Genomic DNA, 20,723 nt, shown 5'->3' with positions numbered 1-20,723 from the left:
GCTCAAAAATTGCATCTCTGGCATTTCATTCCCTTGGTTCAAGATTTCAATTTCCGATAAAATGCAAATATCTTAAGAAGGCTAAGAGTTTTAGCTGTTGTCAGATTTTTACACTTTAAGCTGCCATGAGGGTACAATCCCTTTGTTGAGAACAGGTTTGGAAAGCGAACTGGAAGCAGAAGGAAAAGAGGCTTCTTAATAAATGGCTGGGTCTTCAATAACAAGTATCACCTGCTTCACACTTTTTCCTAGAGCCAGTATGACACATGTCATCACCAGAAAGAAACACATCTTGGCAGGACCTTATAATAATGAGGGGTTATTTACAAGATATGGTCCCTCTAAGTATCAAAATCCTAACTACAATTGGCAGGTGAGATACACCTGTCTACCTGTCCTCCTCTAAGCAATCTGATCTGTAATGTCATTTTCCTAAATCAAAGCTTTGAATAGTAGTGGCAAAAAACCTCTTGCATTCTGCAATTTCTCAAAGCCTTTCAAGACAGCTACATTTCTGGGACTTCCCTTGCGGTCCAGTGGTTTAGACTCTGCACTCCCACTTCAGGGGGCGCGGGTTCAATCCCTGGTTGGGGAACTAAGATCCCGCATGCTATATGGCACAGCCAAGAAAATCTAAAAAAAAATAATAATAAAGACAACTACATTTCTACCATTGCAGCCACCCAAGTTTCTGTAACACCACACAGAACTGTGCACTTGCAAAACACTGCTATGGAGATGCCGCTCCTGATCTGGGGGGAGGGGAGAGCATGTCTACTGCCCATTCTCAGTATTATGCGTCTCTTTGTTGTGTGACTGTTCTTGGCTTCTTAATTTGAGGAGAGTAGTGAAGGCTGACAACAATGATAAAAAAAATTTTCCCAATGCTTAGAAGTCATAAAATCTGTCATACTCTGAGTCATATTATTGAAACCAACTTTTCTGCCCACTGTCTTCCCTGTATTCTGTATTTAAACACATTTTTAGCCATGCCCTCTTTATGAAGGCCACACTACTAGAAATGAACAGAAAACAACAGGAGACGTACGGAAATCTTGGTTGGCACAAGAAAAGACTAATGCATTCGTGAAGGAAATCACAGCTTAAATTCAAATTCAAGTAACATCCTCAGCTCTACCTCCATGGGGCCATGTCTCTTTAGGTAATTTCTTACTCACTTCACATGTTCATTTTGGATGAATGCTCATTTCCAGCGATTTGGGGTTGCATACACATGCTTGCAAACTCAACCAGTTTGTTTTGATTCTGTCTGTCACTTCTGAGGCAGGTGATGTTGAAAATGTCACTGTCTATAAGGATGAGAGCATGTGACAGAACTATTCGGATACAGATGGGAGCTGTCTTCAGCCTCAACTTTTCCACTTATGAAATGAAATTCAAAGTACTTCTAATCTTAATATAAGATCACTATGAAGAGAGAGTAAGGGGGTATTGGATGCACATGCTGGTTACTACCAAACACTGATAAAGCATGATGGAAAATAGGACAATACAAGGGTTAAAAGCAAGATTTAATGTTGAAGCAGTGTTTAGAGAATATATTAAAATGATATTAAAATTTTAATTTCTGAGGCTACTATTTGAAAGCCATAAATCAGTTTTAAAGATGAATAGGAACAAAGAAGTCATCTTCTTATAAGGCTTTTTTATAACATAAATTATGAAATCCATAGAGATAACTCAATTGCAACACACTGAATAGATTAAAATGCATTATACATGATGTAAAAGCTGCGTGTTACACATAGTGAAATAGATGTAATTAACATATAAACAAATGGCTAAACATTTTTGTCTAATGTATCTGTGACAGTAATTTTAAATGGAACCTAGATTGTTATTATAAAATTTCACAGAATCAGTAATTTTTATCTTAACGTTCATAATTAGATAATTTGAAAAGATGCCTTAGTTTCCTGGGTAATGAACAAAATGCATTTTTTAAAAATGTTTCTCAGCCCAGTCAGTGAGAGTCTATATAATGTTGCCTTGAGTGCAAACTTCAGCTGGAATTTTGTCTGCAGAGCCATGAGAAAAGATTCCAGAATAGAAATAAAATTAAGGCAACTGAAAACAGTGTTTTTCACCTTCTCTTGGGACCAGCCATATAGTCATGACCAGACTCTTATTCCTTCCAAATCTTATGAAGCTCTTCAAATACCTGGATTTCAAAAGCATCCACGCAAGGGAATAAAGATTTGAAAATAAAAGGAGAAAGAGAACTAAGGAGTATATGATTAGTCTGTCTTTAGAGAGTGCCAACAATAAGAAAAATGAGTAAAAGTTGGCTCCCAGAATCTATCAAGGAATTAATAGATGGCTTGAGTTAGTATTTTAAAAAAGGAAAGGGAAGTATTAATTTCTCATGCCTTATTTAAACTATTTGTGATTCTATTTCCGAGACTGGAAACTAAAATTTGCATTACTGAATAATTACTAAATGATATTTAAAACTATAGATATTACTTGATTAAGACAGAAATCAAAATTTCTAAGACAAGATAGAAGGAAAAGAACACTGACATTTAGTTACAAGCCCAGGTTCACTGCAGTTCCATGATACTATCTCCCATTATGATGTAGATTTAGGTAGGAATACTGAGAATATTTTGTTATAAGGAAGAGCAATTCTTATATGGCTTAAAATTTCAGAATGTGAAACACCTTGAAAGCATTGACAAACTCAGTGCTTGAATTTTCTTTAGAAGCCAGTGAGTTCTAAACACAGAGCTGGGGGGAGGGGGAGGGATGAAGGTGGTAGTGACACTCTTCTAAACTTCTCTCTAGTTGTCCAAGAGGGCATGATCACCAAACACAAATGGAGAAGATTCTTCTTACTTCTTATCTATATGCCCTCCCAGAATTTTACCCTAGAGACAAAGATACTTTATTGGCAGGAAGCAGCCAAAATGCTTGGAACTCACATGCTTGTCTTTAGTCCTCGGGAGCATTCTAGTATTGTTCAGAGCAATAAGCAAACAGTTATTCAGAGTCTACCAAATGTCAGGCATCATGCTGGTAAAGTGAGCTAGTAGAGACCATCATCATTTGACCAAGTGGACATCTTGTGAACAGCTACTCATACCATCATGAATTTAATACCAATATCGCCGGCTTTGACCTCACAACCGAGTTTCAGATTCACGTACCCAACCACGTCCTTGACATCTTCACTTCAAAGCTTAACAAGCATCTCAAAACTAACATGGATAAAACAGAACTCTAATTTTCCCATCCAATTATTTTCCTATCTCGGCCTTTCATATCCCCCAAAACAGCACATTTAGCGAAGCACAAAAGGCAGGCCTCGTTCTTGGTTTCTCTTTTCCCTCACTGCCCCCATATCCAATCCAACAGCAAGTTCTCTTGGCTTGACCTCCAGAAAACACCAACTTTTCTCCATTGCCATTGCCACCACCATAGTAGCAGTAGCGGTCACATTTGTTTTCATCTGGACATCTGCAATAACCTTCATTTGGTCTCCCTGCTCCTTTTTTTGTCTCACTCCAATGCACCTCCCACTAGAAGCAACCAGAGTTATTTCCTTACAATACAAATGAGATGAAATCCCAACCTCATACCAAGCCCTGTAAGATTGTATTATGTTTGTCAGTTTCCACCCTTTCTGACCTCGTGTAGTACAACCCTCCCCCTCACTAACTGTATTTGTGCCACACTGACATAAAAGTTTCCTTGAACATGACAAAACAATTCCTGATGTTCTTTGAGCCTGTGGTTCATTCTGCTTTGGAGATCCTGTCTCTAATCTAAAGATGACTGCCTCTTTCTCACCATTCAGGTCTCAAATAAAACATCCACTCCTCAGAGAGGCTTCTCTGACCATGCCATCAGACAAGCCTACCTTCACCCAAGTTACTGCCAATCATGTAACTCTGTTTTAGTCACTTCTCAGCACTTAAAAGCAACTGGAATTACCTTTTGTGTGTTTTCTTGTCTATTGTCTCTCTATTCTTCCCCTCCCCTCCTTGAGAACTTACTTGTGTATCAGTGGTATCTCCATGACCAAGAACATAGCTGTCACCTGCCAGGTATTTAATACATATTAGATGAATGAATGAATGCATGAATGAAAATGCTGAAATATGAATGCATGAATGAAAATGCTGAAATGTACCAGACACACCAAGAGAAAACAACATACTCTGCACCCTGAGTACAAAAGTAGCCTGAATGAAGAGCTACCTTTTATTGACCTTCAACCCAGCTCAGTGCAAAAGAACCACAGTCACATAAACAATCTATGTATTTCAGACTCTCTAAAATGAACTCAACCTCAAAAATACAGTCCCAGTGTCAGTGCATGTCAGAAACTCCTCCTTCCCTTCCTGTCAGGAATCTTGCCCTCCCTCAAATCCTTCCTCCACACTGCCACGAGTGTGATCTTTCTGAAACATAAATCTGAGCAAGTTATTCCCCTGCCTATAACACTTTGATGCCCACCCACTCCCTTAGAGCCTTCAAATAGAATTTAAACTCCCTGGTATAAAAGACTCCCATGATCTGATCCCAGATTTTCTCACCAGATTCATCTTTAGCTAGTCCCCTTCACCTCCTCCCTCCAAACTCTTATCCTCTATACTACAAACACTCAAAAATGCCTGCTGTTACCAAGGACACTTCCACTGTGTTGCTCTGAGAATTTGTATACACTGTTCCCTCCACTTGGTGAAATGCCCTTTATTTCTTTTCTTCCTGATGAATTCCCATTTATCCTTCAAGACTCAGCTTAAGAATCATATCCCTAGCTAAACCTTCCTAAATTTCCTCTTTCTCTCCCAAGTCTACTAGATTTGACTACAGTAAGTCCTCTACATACAAACCTTCAAGTTGTGAACTTTCAAAGACGTGAACGTGGAGCTTACTAATGAAGACCTGATGGAACTGGAGGCCCAGAGAAAGGACAAAGAGAGACAACAGGAAGAAGAGGTAACTGAAAAACCGAAGAGATTCCGGAAGCAGGAAATGGCAAGGTGGTTCTCTTTATTTGAGGAGGCACTGCTAGTTTTTGAAGCACAGGACCCGAACGTAGAACAGTACACAAATGTTGCAGCAGCCATTCAGAACGCAATCCAGTGCTACCGTGTCATCTATGATGAGAAAGAAAGAGCTACTACCCAGACATCACTGGATCGTTTTTTCAAGAGGGAAGATAGAATTGAATCCAGCAAGGAGCCAGAACCTGTGCCATCAACGTCAGGTGTGAGTGAAATTGCAGCTTGCCCTCCGTCTCCTATTGCTGATGGTCCTTCAGCTCTACCATCTCCCACCTCCTCTCCCTCCTCCAGTCAGTAACGCTTCTTGCCTGTTCACTGGATGCCAGCCCCTGCATGCCAGCTGTTGTACTGTACTACTGTACTTCTCAAGGTACTGTACTGTAAGATTAAAAATGTTTTTTGTGTTTGTTCTTTATGTATTATTTGTGTGAAAAGTATTATAAACCTATTACAGTACAGTACTATACAGCTGATTGTGTTAGTTGGGTACCTAGGCTAACTTTGTTGGACTTACAAACAAACTGGGCTTACAAACGCCACACTCTCGCAATGGAACTTGTTCATATGTAGGGGACTTACTGTATTCGCTTCTTTTTCACTTCCCATATATACTGTGTGAGAAGAGCTCTACAATAACTCTTTGGCTATTTGCAGAAAGCTATGACATGATCTTAAACTCCTCCAATTACTTCAACCCTTCCTTACATGACTGAGTTTACTCAAGACCAATTTTATTATGGGTCTGTGGGAAGATTTTACTTTCTTGTTAATTCCCTTAAAGTCATAGGGAATTATGACAATAAATGAATATAAGCTCCATGTGGGCATGCACAGTGCCTATCTTATGTCTATGTATCCATCACTTAGGTGACTTTGTAGATCATCAATCAGTATTAACTGAGTTAATGAAGGAAAGTGGGTGAATAGTTGAATGTGATGAATAAGATAAATGGGTGGATGAAAAGTAGAGTTAAACAATTATTTCCTTTCCTCTAGATAGTACAATACACTCCAATTAATACACCCTTGGGTTATATTTGCTTTGGAGTACCCACATAATATAGAAGACTGAGGAATTATATTAAGTTTATAATCACCTGAAATTGCTCATATGTGGGCAAAGTACTGGCCCGAACTTCACAGCTTAACTTTTCTGCCCATTAAGTTTGGTCTTGTTAGATTCATCCCATCATTCCAGATCTAGAAATTTTTAAACTCTTTCATTGTTAATTAACATTTTGTGTCCTCCACATAACTGATGTGCATGTATTTATCTTGGCCTTGGTATATACACGGGCAAAGGACAGGCTGCACCTAACTTAGACACCAGTGCCCTCTCACAAACATTTGTTTAGCCCCTTGAGGTATAAAGTTCATTCTATTTGATAGAAATGGAAAGAAAACTGGCATTGGGCTGCTGTGAACCTTTTTATTTCATTTATTAACAACATCTACTGCAAGCTGTGACTCTATTGCAGACTTGATATTTTCTTAGTGCTTTATTGTTTTCCATGAAAATATAACCTTTTGTTAAACTAAAAATATAAATATCACCTGCTCAAGAATCTTCAACATTTATAAAATTAATTTTATCCTCTAAAATACTGAAGGCTTTTTAAAGAAATTCAACCACAGAGGCCTACACTGTTCTCACAGGTTTTGACAATGTTCACTAACTACATCATTTTTTTAAATGCCTTTGTGATTTGAGTAAAACTTCTTTCCTCCAGAACAAATAGTATAGGCCCTTTATCTTTCCCAAGTATCTTGCCAGCCATTGTCAACTTGCCTCAAGGCCATGTCAACTGGACTTCTTAATTTGCTAGTTAGTGCAAAGGGGTATGCTAGACTCGGCATGTACCAGTTCTAGGAAATTCAAGTTAGCATCTCTTCCCCAACTCTGATGTCCTGGTGGTAGCTCCCTCGGAAGTATTCACCCCAAGAAAACTGGCAGAGGTTACAATGATAAACATCTACCACATACCACTGTGCTTTGCTGTCACTGACCACTGAGCTCCCTAAGAAACTATTCCTTGCCATTGTTTTTTCCCCTTTATCTTCTATTTCTTCTTTCTTCCTTATCTGTCAAGATGAAAATTAGGAGTGGAAAATGCCTTAGCTTCTGGTACTAAGATCAAAAGCAGTCATTTTCTTTTCAGCTTTATTAAAGTATAACTGACAAAATTGTAAGATGTTTCAAGTGTATGTCATGGTGATTTGATACATGTATACATTGTGAAAGGATTACCATCATCTGTTTAATTAATATATCCATTGCCTCACATGTTGACCTTTTTTTTTGCTGAGAAAATTTAAATTCTACTGTCTTAGCAAATTTCAATTATACAATATAGTGTTATCAACAACAGTCACCATGTTTTACATAAGATCTCAGACCTTAACCATCTTACAGCTGAACGCTTACACCCTTTTACCAACCTCTCCCTATTTCCCTCACCCCCAGTCCCTGGAAACGACTTCTCCACTCTATATTTCTACGAGTTTGACTTTTTAAAAAATATATTCCACATATAAATGATACCATGCAGTATTTATCTTTCTCTGTATGGCTTACTTCACTGAGCATATGCCCTCAAGGACCATCCATGTTCTTGCAAATGGCAAGATTTCTTTCTTTCTCATGAATGAATACTATTCCATTGAATACATATATCACATCTTTATCCATTTATCCACTGTTGGACACTTAGGTTGTTTCTGTATCTTGGCTACTGTGAATAATCAAAAGCAGTCATCTTATTAAAATATACCTTTGACAGTCATGGCAGACACATGATATGACAGCAGATTAAACAAGATAGTGATTCTTGCTGTTACATAAAAGTCCTAGCTGTTATGACTGTGCTGCTCCACAAAGTCAGGAGCAGCCCAGGATCCTTCTGTCTTATTGCTCCACCATCCCTCAAGCACTGATACAACATGGTCCAAGGCAACTCATGTTGCAGCCAGTAGGAAGGGGAAAAGGTGGAGGGGAGGGCCCCCTCCCTTGAATAATGGAAACTGGGAGTGTAACTTCCAGAGGACTGAGGATTTATATTAAGTTTATAATCATCTGAAATCGCTCATATTTGGGCAGTTAAACTAATGGCCCAAACTTCACAGCTTAACATTTTGCCCGTTAAGTTTGGTCTTGTTAGATTCATCCCATCATTCCAGATCTAGATAGTTTTAACTCTTTCATTGTTAATTAATATTTCACGTACCATTAGCAGGACCTGATCCCTGGATAAGAAGTGGCATTCCTTCCATCTCCTACGTCACACTTTTCCTCCATCTCACGATTTTATAGCTTTATGTATACTTTATGAAGAATTTTAAACAGCCCATTTAACCAACAGGAATCAACCAATTTGAGCCCACTTAATAACGGGCTCTTATAAAAACAGGAGGAGGGGGAGATTTATTGATGTAGTGGGCAATGAAGCATGTAGCACTGAACCCTGCCCTCTTATTTCTCTACCTCTAGTTCCAAATGAAAAAATTCTCACAGAATGAGCATTTTCTCCCTCCAGAGAGTTGCTAGTTCCAGTTTGGAGCAAGTGAGAGAAATCACTTGAATGTCGATGCATTATTGAAACATGATGAATCTAGAATCTGAGTACAGCCCTGCTCATGGCTGGGTTGCATGCTTCTTTCATTGTTTCCTCTCCCAACCCTGATCCTGTGCATAAGATCAGGGCCAGATCCTACCAGAAAATTGTCCCCAAGACTATTGCATCAGAAGTGGAAGGAGAGCCTTATATTGGCCCATTTACCCCTCAGATGAACTCAGAACAGTAGCAGCTCACTAATGGCTGGTGCATCTGCTTTTGCTTATTTAGTGAGATAAAGTCAATCAAATACTAGGAATTTTCATGGCCACACAGTGTTGGTCAGCACCAAGTTACCTTGGGAATCCATTTACCTGAAATAAATATTTTATATCAAAATACGTTATTTATCTTACTTCTTTTTCAAAGTTGAAATGATCAAAATATGCACTATGTGTCGTGAAATTCCCTCATGCGATGGTAAGAATCCAGTTTTAAGACCTTCATCTTGCTTGTGGTTTATCCCTAATTTCTAAAATCCACCTTTCCTAAGTCTAGGATCCTCTTCCTGCTATGTCCCTTGTATCTTGATAATATGCCCATCACACACAATTTCTGGTACACAGCAGGCAGGAACTTAATAAATAAATAAATTATACTGTCAAACTGTTCCTCTAATTTGATCACGATTAGGTCTGTAGCAGTGATCTTACTGTCAGTTCTTTATTTTTGAAGAGATAATTTTACTGAGTAAGGTAAGTCAAAAATAACTATATGCTCTGTTTTGGGCTGAATGAGCCTTCCAAACAATATCCTGTTAAAAAGAAAACCATAGGTCCAAAATGAAGATACTTATGCTAGGGCACACCACCAAACCAGGGCTTAATACCCAACCTAATGGAAGCTTCGACCGCCCCCAGAAATGCAGTTTTAACCAGTCAGTCAGGAATTTTCTGGTTAGCAACAATGAGGTAATTTGTCACACGGGCCCCCCTCCATGCGACAAAAGAAGACGAAATAATCTACCACATAGACTCCTTCTGTCCCCCATAGGTAGATTATCTAAGCCCGAAATAATTGTTTTTACTTATGACTTCCTTGTCTTGCTTTTAAAAAACTTTTCCTTTCTGTAGTCCTTTGGAGCTCCTCTCTACTTGCTAGACAGGATGCTACCCAATTCATGAATTGTTCAATAAAGCCAATTAGATCTTTAAAATTTGCTCTGTTGAATTTTGGTGGGTTTTTTTTTTTTTTTTAACAAATTTGGTGGCAGTGGTGGGATCCAAAGCAAACGTCTGATGGCTTCAGGGACAAAAAGAAACACAGGCATCAATCTAAATTGGCTTTCCAGGCTGGTCAGCTTGAGCTGGCAGACACTCCTATCTGGAACCTGAGTCCCTAGCCCTTGGTTCAGTCCATGATTCCCCAGTTGTCTGAAATCCCTTGACCCAGCTCCAGTGCACAATCCCCACTTACTGGGATTTGCTGGTTTAATCCTTTCCCCAGTTCTAGTCCATAGTCCCCATTTACTGGAGTCTGCTTGTTTGGTCCATGCTGGGAATTACTGGTAGTGCACATGGTCTTCTATTGGCCAGTCTGTAGTAATATTTCCTTGGTTACCACTGGTGTGTTAAGGTACACATGATTGTTTGTCTTGTTTTGTGTAGATAAAGGCTAGCTAAAAGAGGTGGGATCTTTAATTTCGAAAGAGTCAAGCATGCCACCTTCTGGCACAACAGCTTATTTTATATCTAAGAACTATGATTCCAGAAGCTATAGATGTCTATGAAAATGTCAAAATCTTACTGTATCTGAGAGCTTGGCCTGGTAACAATCAGGTTGGGAGTCCCAAAATATGGCCAGACAGAAATGTGAGTTGCATCCCAACTGCAGTTAGATATAGCTGGACTGAAATGTGGATTGTACCCCATTTGTGCCTAGGGTCCTACCAAGCTGCTGCTAACCCTCAGGGAAAGTACAATAGTCATTATGAGGAATATCCCAATTAGATAAGGTCATTTAAGAAGTGCACATAAAAGCAAGAGATTTTCATGGGTAGGCAAAAGCCTCCAAAAGGCTTCAAAATTTCAAAATAGCTTCACTGAAAGTTTCATTGCAAAAAAGCTAATTAAAAAATTAAAGATATAAGAGGTACCAAAAACAAAAGACTATGAGATGAACACAATCCCTACTGCTCCCCTCTCTCCTCCTTTATTTGAGTATTCTAGTAATCCTCTGAATTGTCTTTCTACACTGAAGAGGTTACAAGACCATAAACAAAAATTCTCAAAGTTAATTGTCTTACAGACACCCCCATATCTACCTTTGAAGGAGGCCCCCTATATGGACCCCTCCCAGAATTCACAGGACTCCGAGGAATTTTCTGGTAAACTGCTACATCATTCCCTTAAACAGCCAAGGGACGCTAAAATTAATTTAAAAAAACTGGAGCCTGAGAAAATTGTCAGAAGCCAGTGAAACATGAGAATTCTTACCAGAGCCAGTTCTCCCATTTCTCGGTCTGTAGTGCCCAGTCAAGAGACGAAAATAAAATTTCACATTGTCCCTTCCTTGCCAAATTCAAACACATCGGTTATTGATCCTTTCTCTCCCAGGGATATCTACTGCCTTCTTGCTTGTCTCGTTACCTGGCTTGGCATTCTGCCTGCCTGGGACAGGCAAGCTGTCGGTTCTTTCTTTTGGCCACCTTTGAGAGTGACTCAAGATCTTATGAAGGTAATATCTTTTGCACCCATTTTGAGGACACCTCATAAGTCCAAGTGGTTGTTCAACATTGCCAGAAACATACATTGCTTGGCCTAACTGAAACCTGACAAGATATTTGGAAGGATTTAATAACTGTATCACCAGAAGTTTGGCCAAATTGGAAGCTGATATTCAGAGTCTGATAGAAAAAAAAAAAATTTAGGCCATGTCCTCTAAGCTAAATGTAACCAGAGGGAAACATTCCAACACAGGTGGATGGGTGTGTCCGTCCTTTAGCATCCAGGCTACAACCTAATTCCTTGAGGAACTGAGAACAACTGTGCTTATCTTACAAATATTTGCAGAACTATATATGCACCTCTAGAGGACTTCAGAAAAAAAAAGAAAGAGGGGGCACTTTTTAAAGATACAAACTGCTATACAAGTATCCTTGCTCAAAAATCTAGTTCAAGAAAACATTTTAAATGAGAACTATAAGGTTTCTGTTTACATCTGTCTGCTTGTTTATGCTGTAGATGTGTGGTATTTTTATACCTTCAGATGGTATTGCTAAAATTAATTTGTAAAACAGCTCTACTTAATTGGCTTAAACAGACAAGTGCTTTTATAAATTTGGTATTCAAACTAACTCAAATGCTTTTCCATTTCATGTGATCTTGGATACACTTTGGTAAATAAAGGCTAGTTTAAGTTTTGTTGGTTTAATTAAAAGAGGGTTGTGTTTAGAGTTGTCAACACTGAATATAATGCAGACATACAACTTTTTATTCTACCTGGGTTTATTAGTGAAATAGGTTCACGTTATTAGTGAAATAGGTTCATGTTATCTCTTACGAAATTTTTTGACCAGAAAAATAACCTAGACTGATGACTGACTTTGTCTTATGTTTCATGAAGCTTATGGGGGTGGTCTAAACATAACTACTGAAAACAAGTAAATTAAATGGATAAAAGTAAGATAAAAGTTTCTAGGTAAACTTTTCATATAGTTGCCCCAAATGATTTTTGAAACTTTAAAGTTTTGCTAAGTTAAATTAAATGATGGATATCCAGATGATTTCCAAATAAGATAAAATACTGAAACATTAATTACTGAGGCTTATCTACTTTTGCTTCCTTTTACAGAGGAATTAAAGATATTTGGGTCTGTTAGCAAACATGTTTTGTGCCATGCTGAGAAGCATGTTTCCAGATACTATAAAAAGTATTTATGGGCTTCCCTGGTGGCGCAGCGGTTGAGAGTCCGCCTGCCGATGCAGGGGACACGGGTTCGTGCCCGATCCAGGAAGATCCCACATGCCGCAGAGCGGCTGGGCCCGTGAGCCATGGCCGCTGAGCCTGCGCATCCAGAGCTTGTGCTCCGCAACAGGAGAGACCACAACAGTGAGAAGCCCGCATACCGCAAAAAAAAAAAAAAAAAAAAAAGTATTTATAAGTCTGCCAATCCACAGAATACTAATGTAAAAGTCCATACTTGCTTACTTCTTAGTTTTCACTAGAATTAAAGTTTTGAAGGGTTAAAAATTCTAATATATGTAATTAAAACTACTAGAAATAATAAGAAAAACATTTTACATGGTCAGGATTGGATAAGAATAGAATGAATTTAATTAAGTAAATGAGTTTTAATATCAAAAGTTAGCTGGTGCAAAACTGGAAACTGGTTCTGTCTCTATTATAAGTACAGATTTTTTTCTATTGGTCTGCTTCTGATAGTAAACGATTAAACGTGTTTCTTTATCTTTAAGTAATCTGCCTAGATAAAAAACAAAGATCTTGTGTCTTATCAAAATAATCACCTATCTTCTATGTTGTCTTTATTGAGTCTATGATTACTTAGGTAAACCTAGTCCACTCAAAATTAAAAGACCTAAGTTTTGCTAAGAACTATGTAAGCTTCCAAATTTGCCTATGAAGTCTTTAATTGTTATTTTGCTTAAATAGATAACTAAGAATTGTTTCACAGTGACTTATGATCCTATTTGATCAAGTGTTTTAAAACCTTTAGATTTTTTTTTTTTTTTTTACAAATCCCCTAAAAATCAAATTCTAAATGAAGTCTTTTTGACCTTGAATTAACTTTGAAATGTTCCAGAGGGCCTCTGGAACATTTCAAAAGATTTGCTCTCTCTTCTTATAACAATGTAGATATCAAACTAATTAGATTTATTTCATATGTTAAATTACATGGGAAGCATTGTCAAATAAGAAGTAATACAAAGCCTTGTTTATGTTGTGTCTATACAAATATATATATATATTAGATGTATTACAGAAATTGTGTGAAATTCCTAGAAATCTGATATGTCTTGGTATAATGTTATCAGTCATAATTCCATTTATTGTCTTAAAATGTTGTGTCACAAAAATTTCCTTGTCAATTCTATCAGATTTTAATAATGGGCATTTTTAAGTCTTTTTTCATTTACAGAGAGTTACTGTTTTACTTTGATACTCTGCAAAGATGTTCCTGCAAAAGTGTTTCAACTTCAGAAAAAAATTTAAAAAGGACTTTTTGACAAGTGCCAGTTTTTGATAACTTTGAGATATAAAACTTAACTGGTAAGAACAAAGGCTGCCCTTGAATCACCTTGGGAAAGACTATACCAGGTCCCCCTCACTACCCAGATGGCAGCCATCTTCAGAGATTTGAGCCTTGGGTACATATTTCAGAGCTAAAGAAGACTCCACCTGACATCTGGCTCCATACAAACACTAGAGACTTCCAAATCAAATTGACTAGGAAGTAAAATAGCTGACATCAACGTTGACTGTTTCCTCCCAAGACGCCAAATCAAGACTTCATACTGTAACTAAACATGAAACCCTTTCTCTTTCTCTTTCTTTCCTTTACTCTGGCACTGGCCTGTAAAGATAATGCCATCATCTGTATCTTCCAGGCCACTGATAAGAGGAGTAACCTTTCAGACTACTGGATGTCATCAAAAACGCTGATCTGTCCATGATGCTGGAAACCCCCTAGTTCATTTCCCTGTCTCTGGTTAACACCCCAAACTTGAGGAACTTTGAGTATGGGCTCTACACAAAGAAAGGGACATAAGACAAGAGTAACCAGAATAAAACTGCCTGTGTGGTCTATGGACCCATAATACCAGAAAGCATTCATGATTCAAAATTAGCTCAAAATTAGTTGTATTTTTTTCAAAAGCTATAAATATGTGTTTGCAGCCATTAACCACCAAGCAAATGATCTCCCTAAGACTGGCATGTCAGAAAAGGAATGAAGAGAATGACTGACTTAAAGACTGTGAACCTGAAGCTGTGGTTTGTGAATATCACAGTGGTCAAGCAAAAATGCCATAACATATGGATGCCACACAAAGGAGCAACAAAAACTGGGAGAACTTCAGAGTAGTAGCTGAAAGTGGCACTAACGCCTTAAATTTTGATCACATCTCTTGGTTAAGCTGATAGTCTGGTCAAAAGGGGAAAATTGTTAAAAATAATAAGATCTTTAAAATTTATTTGGTTGAGTTTTGTTTTTTAACAATGCCAATCATTATAGCCTCCCACCACTATTATAGTCTCTGGATCATTCTCTGGTTAAATCTGGAATGTTTGCCAAAGAACCTGTAGTATAGCCAACAGAAGTAGCGCTTCCTTTCCTCTCTCCTTTTATCTTCACTCAGATACTCTATAATGAGATTTAATTCTTGAATTGATTAATTGCCCCAAATTTACATTTAAATATTAATCTTCTTGACATAGAATGCTCTTGCCACAGCTTTCTGTTAGCTACCTTTCCATCACATTGGCATGGCATCTACAACCCACCCCACTGATCTCCTGATACCTGCGAAGTTGTATTTACCTCTTGATATTAAAAAAAATCTCAAAATCATCTGCCTCCTGATAGACAATTGAATTACAAGTTAATATCTTAAACCCATTTTCAAGTTGTTTTCTCTTGTACATAACAGGAATGTCTCATGATATTTTTATTTCTATATCTGAAGCCACCCTCCACATTTATTTTTAGAGTTTCATCAAGATGTTTTCCTCCTACAGTTCCATGTGCCATTTAAGACCCTTGTGTTTATCTAGTCAGCTGACATTTAGCAGGACCATGGCTTGAGTAAGTTTTTATGGGCAGAAAAGTGTGAGGGAGGTCCTGCTAGACCTGGAACAAGCCCTGGAGAAATAAAAGCATGAGGGACCGAGAGAATAGCGGAAACTTTGAGAGGAGAAGGGCATCATGGAAGAAGAGGACTTTACAGGAAGTATCAAGAAGCACCAAAGACAAATGTTGACTCTTCGCATTTTAACTTAGCGGAGACCATGGACCAGGTCATTCAAGAAAAATCCTGCATCCAAGTACTACCAAATATCAAGTTCAGTCATTTCACCAATACCAAATGCATTTCCAATGAATTGATTTTTTCAGGTACCCCAAATACCATATAATTTTCATTTGCTCAGGCCTTTTCCAATTTCTAAATATCAATTTCTACTTTGCACTTAAATGTACAATCATCAACTGTGACAATGTATCCTGCAAGATAGCACCTTTAGAAAGTAGAACCCTACAGAGCTGGCCCTCTGCTGGAAAGGGAATCAATAGTCCACATAAACCTATGCACATTTTGTTGCTCAAAATTGAAAAAAAAAAGCACCAAAAAAGGAAATATTTTCAGGAAAAAACACCTCATAGGTTTCTGAATTAACTGAGGTAATGCACGTATGAAAATGAATAAAGGAAACCTCAACTAAAATTGGATGTGGGAAGGCCTGTAGATGGAGCTCGCATGCCCTACCACTCACTGTCAATTACAGACACCAGCAAGAAGAAACATACCTTGCATGTCAGGAAAGAAGTGACACTACTAACCACGCAGGAGGAAGGAAGATTTTCTTCTTGCCCAGCAACCAGTCCAGCCAATGGAAAATGTCGCAGCTCAGCCAGTGAGAAGCTGCTGTCACCTTGAACTCTTATTTTCCTCCAGTGAATTTTCATTTTTCCCTTGCTGATGACTTGCTTGTCTCACCCTCCTTTCTATAAAAAGCCTTCCATTATATAACTCCTTGAAGTATCTCTTTGCCTGGCCATATTCATGAATCATTTAATAAAGTCAATTGGATCTTCAAATTTACTCAGGTGAAGTAACAGTTGTTTACCAACTGTTGTTTTTTAACACATGTAAAGGGCTACGACAATGTGAGGCATATCTAATACACTGTGAATAAATGTTTGTGATCAACATCAGCTATTGTTAACAGAGACCAGGAATCACAGTTTTAAAAAAAATACCTTTCGTATTCTAAATATGATAATAAATGTAAACATGTACTAAACACAGAACATCAACTAAATTACAGAGAAAACATAAGAACATGACTACATGTGAAAGCCAGAAATATCACCATTGTGAGAGCTAGAAGGAGACCATTTTTTCATCATCTTCCTTATTACCTGACTTTTAGGATGCAAGAGCATCAAAATTGAGAAGAAGATTTGCTCCCTGGGGGAGTCTATGATAAATTCAGTGTATAAAATAAAATCAGAAGAATTCTAGGGAAGCTCTTCCTGGGATACATGTCATTCTTTAAAAAGGAAGAAATGATTGTAGCTCTTACCCCTAGCAGCTTGGCAATGAGCTAGAATGTTATTAAGACATCTGTCAAAAACAGCTCAGTTAGCAGGAGTGAAGCTATGGAATGTGTCCTTAGGCGATTTTCAAACCAATGCCATTAATGTAATATTACAAAATAGGAAACAAAATGGACAACACACAAATAAAGGATATAGGCAAAACAAACCCATTATCAGCTGTAGAGTGAGACCCAGAAATTTCAGGCTGTGTGATCCTTCAAGGGGTGACTCATGATACCTGAAACATGTAAATGAGGCCAGGAGAAGAAAAAATAAAACAGCAGAGAGACAAAAGGAATCTGTTTCTCAGGCATTAAAAACAAAATTCCATTTTTGCTTCCAAGGACAAGCAATGAATATATGAGAATGGACTCTTTCATCTCAACCGTGTCCCAGTTCTCAGCAGGGCCCAAAGAGCTTTGGTCTAACAGTGCCATTTCCAGCCTCTTGGTTCCCACCGTGGTACAGGCTGTTCATGGCAGAAGAGAGGCAGGGCTGTTCAAGGCAGGGCAGGGATCCCAAAAGCATATCAGGAGAAGTACCATGACATTAGAGGGCCAAAGCACTCCAATCCCTAACAGCCCTTTAATTTATCCTCCATCTATCTAATGGCACACATTTGGCCTCCACTGCCCTGGACCACCCTCCCAGGATCACAGCCCAGGTATCCGAGCAAAGAGTTTGGCCTGGTGCTTCCTTATAGTTTCGGGTCCTCTTTCACTCCCATTCTTTGGCTTCAAAATGAGTACAAATTGACAAAATCGAATCATGTCTGCTTGGCACCGACCTTGGCAAACAGATAACACCAGCAAAGCCAGGTCCACGTTTATTCTTCCCCACGTTCATTGGCATGCCAAGTTCCAAGATGGAAATTTGTTTCTCCTGCAGTTTTATGACATTTCTACTGCCTGATTATCCCACTTCATGGCAATCTGCATCATTACAGGCCTGTGGCAAATGAAACAAACTGACATAAAATGTTGGGAAAATCCTAAATCGTGGCTCTGTCTGGCTTGCTTGAAGGACGAAACTGGGGTTGAATTCAGATGGCCTGGTTCATTTGCAACAAACAGTCCGGCAGGCCTTAACCGGTGCCACTGGCTCGCACATGGGGCTGCGTGGTGACTACTGAATGAGGCAAACTAATAGAATTTTTTTCTGAGGCACTAAGCAAGTCTTCAGTAAAGAAAAACACATTGATTCCAAAGTTGTTTATACCAGCTAAATAGAACCCCTATAGCTTTTCCCATGCAGCCCACATTAGAGCTAAATTAACAGCTCTCCTATGTATCCATTCTACCAGCACCAGACAAAAGTGCTTTCACCATTAGGAATATAAGTTGCCTCAGTCTAAATCTTGATACAGAAGATTGTCTTTCTCATTTAACTGCCTAGCTATCAAAAGTTATAATATCAGGCATAGACAAGGCTTTAAAGAAACAAATGAAAGGTCACAAGTAATTGCTGCATTTTAATTCGGTGGTGATATATCGTTAGTTTTAAAGTAAAGGAATGGGAGCCTGATGGTTTAGACATGCAAAAATGAGAGATTCAGGAAGGCTAACAACTTTGGTAATTATTATGATCCTCGTTGATCACAATCTTGGCTCTGCTTTTGCAAACCTCTCCTGTGAGTAAATTCACGAGAGGAGAAGCTTCATAGTAAGAAACTCTCTTGGCTCACAACATGCAAGATTCATCTGGACAATGAGGCCAGAATAAAAGCAGTGGAATTTTATTTCTTATAACCTCCTATATTTCACATCCTCCTAGCCTCCAAGTCACCTCAATGTTCTGACCGAAGACATCTGCAGTGGATACTCAGCTCTTCCTATACACGAGGCAAGTCTTTCAGAGGCACCCTCCCTTCCCCCAACCCCACCTCCATTAGAGAGGTTTCTAGTGTCATTTCAAAGAAATAGAGGAGAATGCCCAGATGTGAAGAGAACCTGACAAAGGAGATTCAGAGTCCTGAGTACAGGATTAAAATCAAGGGGGACAAGCTGTATCAAGAACTTAGGATCAAGACAATTGTAAAGATTCTAGAAAGCAGGGAGTTTTGTGGAGTCTGGTTTTACTTTATTTAAAATATACACACACAATTTCATGTAATACTTGACTAAAAGAAAGTAATTAAATTCACAATGATCATTTACTGAGCATTTAATATGTGCTAAGCACTGTCCTGAGTTTAAATGATTATTTGATTTGATCAATCCATCACACACACACACACACACACACGTTAGCCACTTCCTGATAAGTAACTTAATGCTTACAGAGACTAAACCACTTCTTCAAAGATGGATAGGTAGTCAGAGGCAGAGCTAGAATCTGAACCATGATCTAGGCTCACCATTAATCCCATGCGCTCTACCACTTTGCCACACAACTGCATTATAAAAATCAAGTTTTCTGCTAAATTAATATTATTATTAGTCCAACAATAAACTCCACAGGATTAAAGATCCTTGCATAATAATAAGTATCTCATATTTGACTTCTCCTGGATGATTTTTATGATTCATTAGTATAGCTTTTCTTCTTCTAACTTGTTTATTCTCTTCTATTTCACTCTCACTTGCTAGACAAACTGTCATATTCTCTCTTTACAGAATGAAAAATTTTGACTCTGGATTTCACTTTCCATCTTGAGTTTGCTCATTTCTGAGGTCACAAGAGCTGCGCCTGATAAGCCAAGCCCATAACACGAAGCAACATAAAGTTCTTGGGTATTTGCTATTTACAGCAGTTTGAATTCACGTTGAGTGACAAATAAATGTGCATATTTCCAAACTATAAATATTTATTCTGATGTTTCCTTAGATTTCACATGTTATTTTTCTTTTGATTTCTAGAGAAGGAAGCATAGAATAATTTCTAGAAATCCACATGGTCTTGAACCCAGAGGACCTGATTTGCAGCTTCTCAAGCATATGTTATGAACCTATATATTACATACAGATTTTCAAACAGCCCTTTGACATACATTACATATTCAACTTCCTCTCTAAACGAATCACTGAGCTAAAATTCTTTAGTAACTCGTATTGTGAGAAGCCACTGAAATTTTGGGCTTTATTTGTTATAGCCGCCAACGTTATCCTAACTAATTTAACTTGCAAAGAGCTTAGCATAGAGTATGGCACATAATATGCTCCAGAATTTTTGTATATCTTTCACAACAATCTAAACACTAGGATCAGACTTAGGATGTAAAAATTTCCAAAATGACTCCAGCTTTGATTCACCTTTTGGTTCAAGCATCTTCATTAAGCATTTCCTGAGAACCTATTATATTCTTGCCAAAACTCTGGGTTCTGGCTATATAGTGGTCACCAGGACAACCACACTCCTACCTTCACAGAGATTTTATTCTAGTCTGGTAAGGCACAAAATAATTATGTAAATGCTGTACAAATAGACAAGATCCTTTCAGATAGATTGTGATAGAGAACGGCCTGGGGGTAGGAAAAGCCATTTTAGATAGGAATTTTGTAGAGTTTTTCTGAAGATGAAAAACAATGGGAATAGCTAACTTAGTGCAATGTACTCATACTGGGTCACCTTAACTGAGCTTGAAACTACATTTCCCAGAATTCTCTTCCTTGCATAGTTCCAGGTTAACATGGGACACAAGAGACATTTTACAGAGATTTGGAAGGTGGGACTGAAACAGCCATATTCTTTGTGCTCAGAAGGGCAGTGCAGGACACAGAACACTGTGGCAGCTCACAAATGCTGTTGCTGATCTGCTGCCTCACTTTGTGGGGCAATTGTCTAGCAAAGTGGGGCAAT

This window comes from Tursiops truncatus, chromosome 6, assembly GCF_011762595.2.
Source record: "Tursiops truncatus isolate mTurTru1 chromosome 6, mTurTru1.mat.Y, whole genome shotgun sequence".
Lineage (NCBI taxonomy): Eukaryota > Metazoa > Chordata > Mammalia > Artiodactyla > Delphinidae > Tursiops > Tursiops truncatus.
This window is presented reverse-complemented; position numbering follows the sequence as displayed.